General features: G+C 34.7%; 1 protein-coding gene across 1 annotated transcript in view; it reads right to left on the bottom strand.

Moving 5' to 3' along the window:
* LOC140170285 (uncharacterized) overlaps positions 1 to 7,566 on the bottom strand; it is an 81,780-nt gene extending 74,214 nt beyond the window's left edge. Inside the window, exon 1 of the mRNA XM_072193652.1 lies at positions 7,445 to 7,566. The gene's annotated coding sequence lies outside the window, so the exon portion shown is untranslated. The remainder of the gene's footprint in view (positions 1 to 7,444) is intronic.
* Between the last annotated feature and the right edge of the window lie 4,757 nt (positions 7,567 to 12,323).

Raw genomic sequence — 12,323 nt, 5'->3', positions numbered from 1 at the left:
TGCAAGCTAAAATCAGTTCAGGTGATTTTATCCTGCTCCGTGCCGACGTCGATGCGGACGGTATAGCTGAAAATATCCCGAAACAACTAATAAAAACTTATTTTAGTATACAATCCATATTGAATATTTTCATTCAACATGTCGGTGTCATTGGTATATCAGTAGCGTTTACATACTGTCTGATAATTTTAGTGTTCTGAATTAAGCATTTTGCGCACTTTTTTCTGTTCTTCAATATCAATTATTGTCTTACCAAATGGTATAGTTAATATTTGATCTGCATGCAAAGAGCAGAATGTCAAGCATTTCATATTGACAAATAATCATTTTATATTTATTTATTGCTGCATAACATGATAACATCTTTTTAAAGTAGCAAGAGATTGGTAAAAATTAAATAACTAATCCTACTAATGCGTGTCATATACTGCGGAGTCAACTACTCATCGCGCCGTTGGCCATCTGTTAAATGTAGGATTCTATTGAATTAATGTATTTTTCATAGGGGAGGCTATATTATAATTATCTTATATTATTGATTTCTTCATATAGTTTCGTTCCTAATCTGAATAGTTTATATTGTTTTTCATTTGGCCGTGCCTACGCGCCGGTCTTGTTGGTGGATCGTATATCTCTGTATTGCGCAATGTCCATTGCAACATAATACTATTTTGACAGGATAACTGCCTTGATTAGTATGTAAAGATACCCATACGTGTGACAGGTTTTGAGGTAACGTAAGGAAACCTATGCTAAAAACGTTACGAGATTGCGATAAACTGTATATTTGTGTGAAAAAAGAACTGTTATTTTATTTATTGCTTGTTCTTGGCGAAAATTTATAGCAGACATGATTTGATTTTTTCACGTTACGTGAATGTATGGCGTCAATTTGATGTGATTGGAGAATGCCGATTGGTTACAAGTAAGTATGTAGCTAAGTAAGGCACCACGTCCGATTTGGTTCTACAGAACCATCGGTGCCCGGTTAGGTACCAATGACTCTTAACATCACTCCCTGGAGATGTAATACATGGTATCAAGCATATTAATTAACAGTTGCATAGTAATATTGTTTTTCATTTAAATAACGATCAAATGCACTGTACAAATGTTCAGGGTACGATAAAAAGTGACATCGGTACCTCCTCGGGCACCAATAGCGTTATAGGACCAAAAAAGATGTCGTGCCTAAGGAACTAAGTAATTAAGTAAGCAAGGCTTGTTTGCATACGCATACAAATTAATGTTTTATTCTATTTGCTATTTTTGTTAAATATTGCTTTTGCTTATCAAATTACGAAAACCCAACACAAATTGCTCATGTGAAATTTACAAAAGCAATTTAGAATAATTAATATAAAATCAAAACAAAAGGCCAAGTAATGAGCACTACTTCACAATAAAGAGCAACCTCAAGAAATCTTGTCAATGGATTGGATGAGAACGTCATGTCACTATTATTCTTCAATATATCGATCTAAATAATGCTTTAATGCACTATTTAAATGTCTGAAAAGCTCCTATTCTTCCCAATTTCAAACAAAATTTGACATTTCGAATGGAGCAAGATGTTATTTCTAATATTCCAGTACTTGTCCACCTGGATTCTCTTGACGTCCTAATTTTCAATCATTTTTATTTCACAGGGAGGCAGAAAATGAGATCATTTCTTAGATACAAAGCACATCCATTTCAATATATGTCCCATGGTTTATCTCAAAGATACATTGAACCCATCGAAGCATGGTAAGGGACGCACCATTATATATCAAGGGTGGTTTGGCAGTTTTTGAAAAAAAAAAAATTGTCTCGCCATCTGAGCAAAATAAAATGCTCCACCTGAGACCAAAACAAAATTAATCCACCTCGGACCAGAAACAAAGATTTGGTGTCAAGAGTAAAAAACAGCGTTACAGTTAGTGAAGATAAATGAACCTTATATTTGACTATTATTAACTTTTAAATTACAGATTTACTCGCGCTTTTAAGATGTTCTTCGCTATAGAGGAGATAGAGGTTTTGTTTAAGTAACACCTTTTCATGTATATTTTACATTTAATTTGCAAAGGATAACTAGTCTGACATGTTACACAGATAGTACTGCCATTCAAACCTATAATTCTGCTGTTCACAATTTCAAGCTAGTATTACGCTTCATAACGATCTCAAAATCACGAAATGTTTTAAAGAGCTTTGCACTCCATATACCTTACATACGTTACACCATCTAAGCGTGTGTATATTTCTGATGAAGTCTGCACTATAGACACATGTAGAGTCTGCTTAAAAACACTGTGGTTGATTACAATTCAAATGAGGAAAGAACAGCTGGATATTGGTCATCGATGTCAGAAATTATAGTCGAAAACATAAAGAAGAATATGCACTAGCGCTTTTTAGGGTTTAAATTATTAGACTTGTAGAAGCCTACTTCTATGATGAATTACTTCATCAAGATGAATTCAATCACTAGTAGAGACTGATTCAGATGTTATCAAACGCTATGTTATGCGCTACTTCAAGTTCGGAAAGAAACAACACATCAATTCATTGGCTAAAGAGTATTGCCAGTTCCCAGCCACTGGGTATAAACGTATTGATAAAGACACATCAGTGATAAAAAGTTGAAATTTGAAGATAAAAATTAACATGTTCTGATTCTTATCGGGAGTAAATAAATATCTGACAACAAGGTGAAGGGAAAACGTGGGTCTCTGTGTGAGCCGCAATATTATACGTGTAAGACAAATTAGTATTCAGTGACCAAGTAATTTTCTAATTGATATAAACGGCTTATCTACAAATGATCAACTTCAGATCAGATAGAGCGTCCGAACGTGTTCTTTAATCAAATCCATTTTAGCAGTATAAAAAGCCTGTTTAATATATTTGTGAAACATTCAAAACAATAATGATTGAAGATGTTGCTGACTCCTCATGCTCTAGTCTTAGCATCAAAGCAAGTGGGTCAACTCTGTATGATATGCGTGAGATGTATATACAAATTACATCACGAAGCAATCACTGAGCTATTAAAAACAAGGAGCAAAGTACGTCGGAAACTGTTAATGCCTGCAATATTTAGTATCGTTATTTATAGCTAAAACAATTACAAATCTTACACCAAATGCACGTGATCCACCTGTTATCTTATATCGTAACGTTGGTCCAAATCAAAAGGTCTGCAGGGATTACTGGTTGTTATCTTTGTTACTAGATAATGCCTCCTTACACCATCTAAGCGTATGAATATTGTACTTGCTTACTTGCAAAAACCGATTATAGTTTACATGAGGAAAGAACAGCTGGATATTGGTCATCCATGTCAGAAATTATAGTCACAAACATATTTGTAAATAATAATAATGTTTCAACCGTGCATGGTCGAAATTTTCTTGCAAGCGGTACGATCCCCTGCTGTCTATTGTAGTGTACTCTCACTCAAGAGTAAAAATAAGCAGTTGAAAGTTAACAGTTTAAAAACCTCGGGGTCAAAAATTAGACTGTCAAGAGCAACCGCTGGCGGCGCATCGTATTGTGAATCGCGAGAATTGTAGGTGTTGAAAAAAACAAAACAAATGAGGCCGTGTTAAGGTGTCGGACCCTTGAGGATCCCACACCCCAAGCCAGACACCCCAAGTGTGTCCACATGACTTTTTTCGGTCATAAACACCCCTCGGGAAACACCTTGAATTACTTTTAGAATTTTTTAACACCTAAAATGTTCTTCCTACGTGTGAAGACGACTCTATTGCATTGTATTTCAAATAGAAAAGTAATAACGTTTGTTGGAAACACAACTATGTTTTTGTAAGCATGGTTAGAGATGTATTATTACGGATCGGATCACCATACAAAGTAATGTACACAAATCAGAACCATATTTCAACGGATCATTTGTACTTGAGATATGTTTCACTTAACTCTAACCGCCTAAGGGCTTTTTGGCGACGGGAAGGGAAAGAAGGAAAGAATAAAGAGAGAAAAGAAAGAAAGAAGTTGTTTGCTCTGGGTGGGATTCGAACCCGAGACCCCTCGCATGCTAAGCACTCGGTCAGCGACACTTTGCCACCGTGCCTATATATCACTTAGGGCGATTGCGTCATCACACCACGTGGGATGCACGCAAGAACAGCGCATATATCAAGTAGTATTTTGTAGTATACAGGAGGGTTTCAGTTTCAGTTTCAGTTTATTTCGCCTTTAAATGGTTATGGTTAATGGAAATGCTTTACTGATTAATTTTTGTGAATAGCAATAAATACTGCTTGCTCAAGGTACGTTTACAGCAGTCTGGATGCCTTCTCAGAATACACGCCTTATAGTTCTAAAGAGTTAGCAATGTGCATATAATATACCCAGAGTTTCTGTTCTTCAACATCAACTTTTGTCTTCCCACTTTCGACTACCAACAAATGGTATAGTTAAATTCACTTAATAATATTTGTTCTACATGCAAATAATCATTTTATATTTATTTCTTGCTGCATTATTTGTCAAAACTTGGACTGGAAAGAGCAACCGCTGGCAGCGTATCGTATTATGAATCGCGAGAATTGTAGGTGTTAAACGTGTTAAAAGAAAACAAATAAAGCCGTGTTAGGGTGACGGACCCTTGAGGATCCGACACCGCAAGCCGACACTGCAAGTGTGTCCACATGTTTTTTTCGGTCAGAAACACCCCTCGGGAAACACCTCGAATTACTTTTTTAACACCTCAAATGTTCTTCCTACATGTACGTGTGGAGACGACTTATTGCATTGTATTTCAATTAGAAAAGCAATACATTTATTAGAAACACAACTATGTCGACGACCAAACCACCCAATAGTTTTGTAAGCATGGTTAGAGAGGAATTATGTATTCTACGTTTTAATTTATGTTTGGATCGGATCACCAATACCAAAAGATAGTACCCTTATTTATAGTGTAACAAAGTAATGTACAAAAATCAAAATAATATTTCAGATAGCGACAGCATCATACATGTATTGAAATGAACACGGTTTGCTCAAGGTACGTTTACAGCAGCCTGGATGCCTTCTCAAAATACACGCCTTATAGTTCTAAAGAATTAGCAATTGGGCATATGCCCAAATTGTATTATAATTGCCAGTGCTGGATGCATATAAATCTTTATAGCATTCTTATGTTGTGTCTCTCTCTTATCTCTATTTAAAAGTTGTTTTTGACAAAACACGGTCAAGGTCCGTGCAAAATGTATTTCCAGAAACTGCGGATTCCATGAAATCCACCGAATGTTTGCTAGTCAGATAATAGTCTTATCAATTCTGAATTAATTGTTGAATGGTACTTCTTGATGTACGAGAAATCAAGATACGGTATTTGTAATATTATTGGAGCATTAGCGTATCTTTCAAGTTTGCTAGGAACGCGACCATGGCTTTATACCAACAACAACAGACAATCCAAACAAACGTAGTGAGAGAGTAAGTAGCGGTACTGTGTTTGAATTTCAGAGCTATGTCACCTACGAATTCGTTCATGTCGGTCAACAGTTTGTTTCTCACTATCACTGGGTTATTCCAGTTCAAATCCATACACCCCTACGAACGATATGACCTTAATCTTCCATATGGGAAATGGGAAATTCAAAAAGGGTTACCTAAATGGGTAATTCTATTTGAAATATATACCAGAGAGTGGGAGATTACGGTCATGTCTTCCATAGGGGGTGTGTGGATTTCAACTGGAATAGCCTGTTATTCTTGTCAGAATAGAAACATAAATATCTTTTTATGTGTAACATATTTGTAAATTCTCAAGTCGTGTTCGTAGCAAATAAACTGGTACTGTGTTAAATGTATCATTCTCAAAAATGTACTTCCACGAATAAAAAAAAATCGGACAGATGTCGCGACAAATATGCCCGGGCAAATATGGGAGAGGCTCTACTCTTAGGTGAGTTTCTACCAAATGTAATGAAATTGGAAATGAATATGTTGATATCAGCAAGACATTTGAAGTTATCATGTCGTTGAAATGTGTTTAGAACATAATTGGTTATGAATTTGGCAGAGTGACGAATCGAGAATTTTGAGCAAATTGAGTTTTTGTATGCTTATGGTTATATTTCAAGTTATCTTTTATTTTCACCAAAAATTAATGGTAAATCTTACTCACCGACGTTATTGAAATTTTGATTTGGACGAATCGCGCCTGAGTGCGATTAATGAATTCGGCAGAGAGACGAATCGTATACTTAGCTGTACAAATCATGTTGATCTATGGTATTGTATAGCGGGAAACCCCGAATTTTCTATATTACATGTCCTATACTAATATATTTGATACCAACGTATAGCTGTAGGTATCTTCTATCCAGTGATACCAAAATAAGTACAAACATTCCCCACATGGTATTGATGTGGTTTAATAATGTGAGTACGCGCCCGTGAATCCCGGAAAATCATACGCAAAATATAGGCCAATATTGTTATTTTTGCTTTAAAATCCTCAAGATTTTGATAAATATTACAGGGATGACTATTTATAACTTATATAGTTAGTTATTCTACAAAGCATTAGGACAACCAGTGATTTCTACACAAAAGCCCCAAATCAAGAATGCGTGCTATGGTTTACACGCAGTTGAATACGGACGTATTCGACCTCTCTCTGCGCAGTGGTAAAGACATTTTGGATACAGCATAAAGCCGAATAGCTGTTAAAACGCGTTTTGAGGGATATATCGATTATTTCAGAACATGCAATTATTGCCAATAATTCGTGTACATTCACATCTATAATATACATTTCAAATGAGTGCTCACGAATGTTCTAAATTTTTAGATGGACCAATGGAATGGTACCAAGATTTTCAAACGCTGTTTACTCAGAACAGTAATTTTGCGTATTCGGCACTCTGCCGTGTTCATAACGATATCATTGAAATATCCTAGAACGTAAACCACCAAAAAAGTTTACTTTATTGAGGTAAAGTGAAAGCACATTCGATCTCTTGCAAAGTTTCATTATACTCACATACCTGATAGTGGATATAAAGCAATAAAGAATAAAAAACGGATTTCTTTTAGAAGCAAATACTAACCAGTACAACATTATTAAAAAACACTGGGACTATATCAATAATCTCCCAAAATGTAAAATTTTACAGACCGCGCAATCTTCATAGGCGTAATTACAATAGCACACTGGACGAACCAAATCACCTTTTCACTTCACTAGCAAACATAGGTTATTTGCCATTAAAACAATCCCAATCCAAGACATGAAACAATGCAACATGGATCGCATTGTTAGAACGGGATGTTAATCATATTTATATATTATGCGTTATAGCACCCTGTCTTGAGTATTGTCCTTGAGATTTGGTCCAATCAGAGCCCAAAAGTGTCTTCTCACAAAGCAACGGTTTAAACAAACAAACAGACAAACACATCTCAGTAACTGTCTTACCTGTAATAGCAGGCTGTATAAATCCAACCGACCACCTTTAAACGTAAAGAGTAAAAAATAATTTCCCGCGCTTTTGTGTTACTATTGACTGTCTGCTAATATTTGCACTTTTCATCTGAAATCGTTCTCATTTACGTGCTCTCAGTTATATAGGAGAAGTGACATGTCACGGCTGGTTGGATTTCCACTTGCAGATGTGTGGGTTTGGTCAAATTACTCCACCCACTGCGCGTCAAGCTGGTTTGGCGCTATTTTACGTTGTCAGTTTCCTACTACATACACATTAAAATCAGTTGATGTGATTTTATCCTATTCTGTACCGACGTCGATGTGGACGGTATAGCTGAAAATAACTTCCGAGAAAAAGGTAATCAAAAGTCATTACTAGGGCTCTGATTAAAAATTGATATTTTTGATACTTAACAGTCCTCGAAGTAAACTTTACAAATCTAATGATATGTACTTAAAGTATATGTAGCAGGGATGAAAATCCGATAATCAATTGAAAAGTTTAACCATTCGTATTGAAGATATGGATTTTTCCCCAATAAAATTTATAGTATTTTTGGGGAAAAATTTTAAAAATATTAAATTTTAATAATTTGTATTATATCGCAAATTTCAAAAAAATCAAAATCATTTGATATCAGAAGGATAATCCTTGTATTAACAATGCAATTCGATATGTCTGGTGTATTCTCAGCTCCCCCACAAAATACTGTGCAAACGTTAATATTCCTTATGATGATATCATTCGAATTGATATATACACGACATTTTCATTTAGATAACAACAAATCGGTGCCATTGATTCATCAGTATCTTTAATATACTGTCTGATAATTTCAGTGGTTTGAATCAAATTTTGCTGCGCAATATTTTCTTTTCTTCAATAGAACCATTGTCTTCCCATCGTTGACTTCCAAATGGCATAGTTAAATTTACCTATTAATGTTTGATAATATTTTATACCAGTATCTTCTATATACTGTCTGATAATTTCAGTGGTTTGAATCAAACATTGCTGCGCACTATTTTATTTTCGTCAATAGAAACCATTGTCTTCCCATCGTTGACTTCCAAATGGCATAGTTAAATTTACTTATTAATGTTTGATTCCGCATGCAAAGAGAACTAAAATTCCTAGCATTTCATTTTGACAAAATAATCTTTTTATATTTATTTACTGCTGCATAACATTAGTATCTTTTTAAAGTAGCAAGAGATTGTTAAAAATAAAATAACTAATTCCACTAATGGGTGCCATGTATATCGCGGAGTCAACTACTCATCGCGCCATTGGGCATTTGTTAAATGAAGGGGCATATTGAATTCATGTATTTTTCATAGGAGAGGCTATATCATAATTGTCTAAATATTATTGATTATTATAGTCTAGTTCCTTATCTTAGATATTGTTTTTCATGCTTACGTGCCGGTCTTGTTTGCGGATCGTATCCCAGGGATCGTGTATCTCTGTATTGCGCCATGTCCATTGCAACGTAATACTATTTTGACAGGATAACTGCCTTGATTAGGATGTTAAGATACCCATACGTGTAGCAGGTTTTGAGGGAACGTAAAGGAAAGCTATGCTAAAACGTTACGAGATTGCGATAAACTGTATATTCTACGATAATATATTGTGTAAAAATATATATGTCAAAATGTTTCTTTTATATCAAAAAAACACTTATTTTATTTATTGCATGTGCCTGTCGAAAATTCCTAGTCGACATTAGATTTTCGCACGTGGACACATTTTGTAAACGTGTGACGTCAATTGATATGAATCAAGAGTACCGATTGGTTAGAATGGATGAAATGACGTCAGTTTGACATCAATGCTTAATGATTTGAAATACCCAGGTATGTATTGAACTCCATTTCCTCGTGATTTAGCGAAAGTTCTCGTGGCTGTTTCATTCCGTGTTTGTGACACGCGGAATTTATACCCTTATTTTGGTCTAAAACTGATCATGGAGCGGTTTTTAAAGTAATTGTTTGGGATATGCAGGTGCGGAAAAACATAAACAATTCTTCTGCAATGGTAATGTTATCGTTAATGATAAATTTCTAGTGCCCAATTCTATGCACCGCACCGTTATGTATTCTTCTCCGTGCGTTATATTTTAGGAACTACCCTTCATAGCCATATTCTCTGCAACCTGAACGCTAAATAATGTATTACATTTCTGAAACCGGCACACAAAACAATATATTTAATATAATATTAATGCTGAGTCTCGGATGGGGGAGCAGTAACTCAACGCTCAAATACTAGAAATACTACTTTGTCAAAACTTATAACTGTCTCCGCTTGAGTATATACCATCAAAAACTACGAATATACATTCTGTGGTGTTGAAATATAAGATATGCTACGTTTTCAGGCGCTGAATATGAATCATCTAGATAACAAATTGTATTCTATTTGGAGATATTTTTGCCATAAAGTATGCTTAATGAACCCAAATAAATCAAACACGGAACAAAATATGACATGGTTTGCAAAAGGTATCATCCTCCTGTAATGGAGGTTAAAAAAAAAACACTGCTATATTTGCACATGAAGTTCTCATTCATATTGTGTTCATCAAAGTACAAAAATAAACACAGAATTTACTCACCCAAGAGTTCAAAGATGCCTAGCGATTAGCGCTAATTCACAATAAAAAGATTTAGAACAATTGAACAATTTCGAAAATCTTTTCAATAAATTGAATGAGAATTTCATGTCACTATTGATCTAAATAATACTTTAACGGATCGTTTGAATATTCAAAAAGCTATCCATGCTTCCAACCAAGATTAAACTTCAAATAAAATTTGACATTTCAAATGGGGTAAGATTAGTTGTTTTTTTCTAATTGCGCACCTGGATTCTCTTGACATCGTCATTTTTATTCATTATCTCCCAGTGGGAAATCGACGACAACTGGGTTGTTTAAAAGAAACAAAAGCACACCCATTCCAATACATGTCCCAGAACGTATTTTCAAGGATTATTGAACCCATCAAAGCAATGTATGGTTGTCTCAGATCGCTAATAACGTGGCATTTCATAAATTTACAGTTTGACTAATTGTGGATGTTTTATGTTTTGTAAACTTATAACATGTAAAGTGATGTGATTGATAACGTGTACATACGAGGGTTGAGAACCAGAAAGCCTTAACTCACAAGGACCTGCTCTCACAAAATGAGCGTAAAGTTGAAAAATAACTTTCTGAGATATTCCAAATTTGAACTCCTTATTTTATACCCTTTGAAATCAAATATTGCTTAGTCACCTGTTACAAGCAAAGAATTGTTGACTTATTACATATTTGTGTTCAGCATTTTGGTAGTCTGGTAGAAGAGAATGGGTTTGCTTTGTAAATTATTATTGTCTTGTATTGGCATAACACGATGACAGATTAATAGCATAATGTATTATGTGTTGTTAGGTAATTAGTGTTAGTAATCATTGTAATGTTATAAACACATTAATTGTGTTAGTAATGTTATAAATACATTAATTATTGAAGATAATGAGGATAACTTACATACATGACTTGTCTTGTCTACATATCCTCATCACCACGATAAGGAGGCGGATATCACATGCAATGGACGCCTAACGTGTTACATGTAGCATAATTGTTCTCAATTTTTGACACAGCACTCATTACCGGTACTATTAACAGTTTTTCGTTATTTGATCAGTTCTGACTGAGCAACAGAAAATGCTAACAAACTATTGTATATTTATGGCACGGCAAACTTTTTGACGAAAAGTTATTTAAATATTATTTCGTCTCAAGTAAACTGTGAAATGTTTTGAATTTTCATATTGATTTTAACATATAGCTGGAAACTCTTCAACTGCTCATATCTTTGGAACTGGTTGTCCTATTTCAATGGGGTTTTCGGCAAAATGTAGCTTTGCAAATGCCTGTTACAATCCAATAAGGATCGGGAAATTGTATATGACCGACTTCAGCCTTATTGATCACACCACATATTCTATATAACACACCTTAACATCAGTTTAATGACGCTCATGTCACGGGAAAACTTAAAACACAACAGATGGGTATGTTTTAATCATGTTCTGCTTGAGTACAAAATTAGCTTTATAACTGATTTTGCTCCTACAATTACCAGCATATTTATCAATATTGATGTCTTGAATAAACCACAGTAGATCCAATTAAATTAAATCACCCCAGTATCTTGTTCAGAGTGGCACGGATAAACTCTAGGTGTATAAGAGGTATTTTGACCAACGTTTCTAACGGCGAGACGAGAGCTTTTAAAGCCAAAACGTCATTTAAAATCAAATTTCACATCCTAGGTGTAATGTTGTCAGATATAATGTAGCTGTAACCTGAGGCTGAAACCTATGTTCAAAAAACTTTTTAAGTTTTAAAATAATCTAGCTACTTTTGATGACCAAGATTACCTTTGGATTTGGGTCCTTTTGGGAGTTACCATAAGCCACAGATGAGAGGTTGTTTGTCATATCGCATTAAACTGTAACCTTCGTTTACTTCCTATAATGTAAACGATTGACTTGTTTTAATATAAATCATTCTGAAATTGTTGACTGCAATCTTTTTGCAATTTTTCCTTCAATATCTATCGTCATTATCACACTAATAGACTATTATTTTGGTAATTCCCCAAAATCTCTTCAGAATACATCATCATCGACGCTAAAAATGATGATGTCATTGTTATATGAGACAATAGATGCACGACAGCGGCTAAAAACAATACCTTTATTTTCATTCTTAAGGAGACCGGCTTCATGTGCACTTGGTTTTCAGTCCATACTCGCTGTCACAGATTGTCTCTCGTTTCCTACTACTTCTAAAACTGGATTGTCAAGTTT

The sequence above is a fragment of the Amphiura filiformis genome, chromosome 14 (assembly GCF_039555335.1).
Source record: "Amphiura filiformis chromosome 14, Afil_fr2py, whole genome shotgun sequence".
NCBI classification, from domain to species: domain Eukaryota; kingdom Metazoa; phylum Echinodermata; class Ophiuroidea; order Amphilepidida; family Amphiuridae; genus Amphiura; species Amphiura filiformis.
The sequence above is the reverse complement of the archived record's forward strand: the minus strand, read 5'-3'. Positions and strand labels throughout refer to the sequence as shown.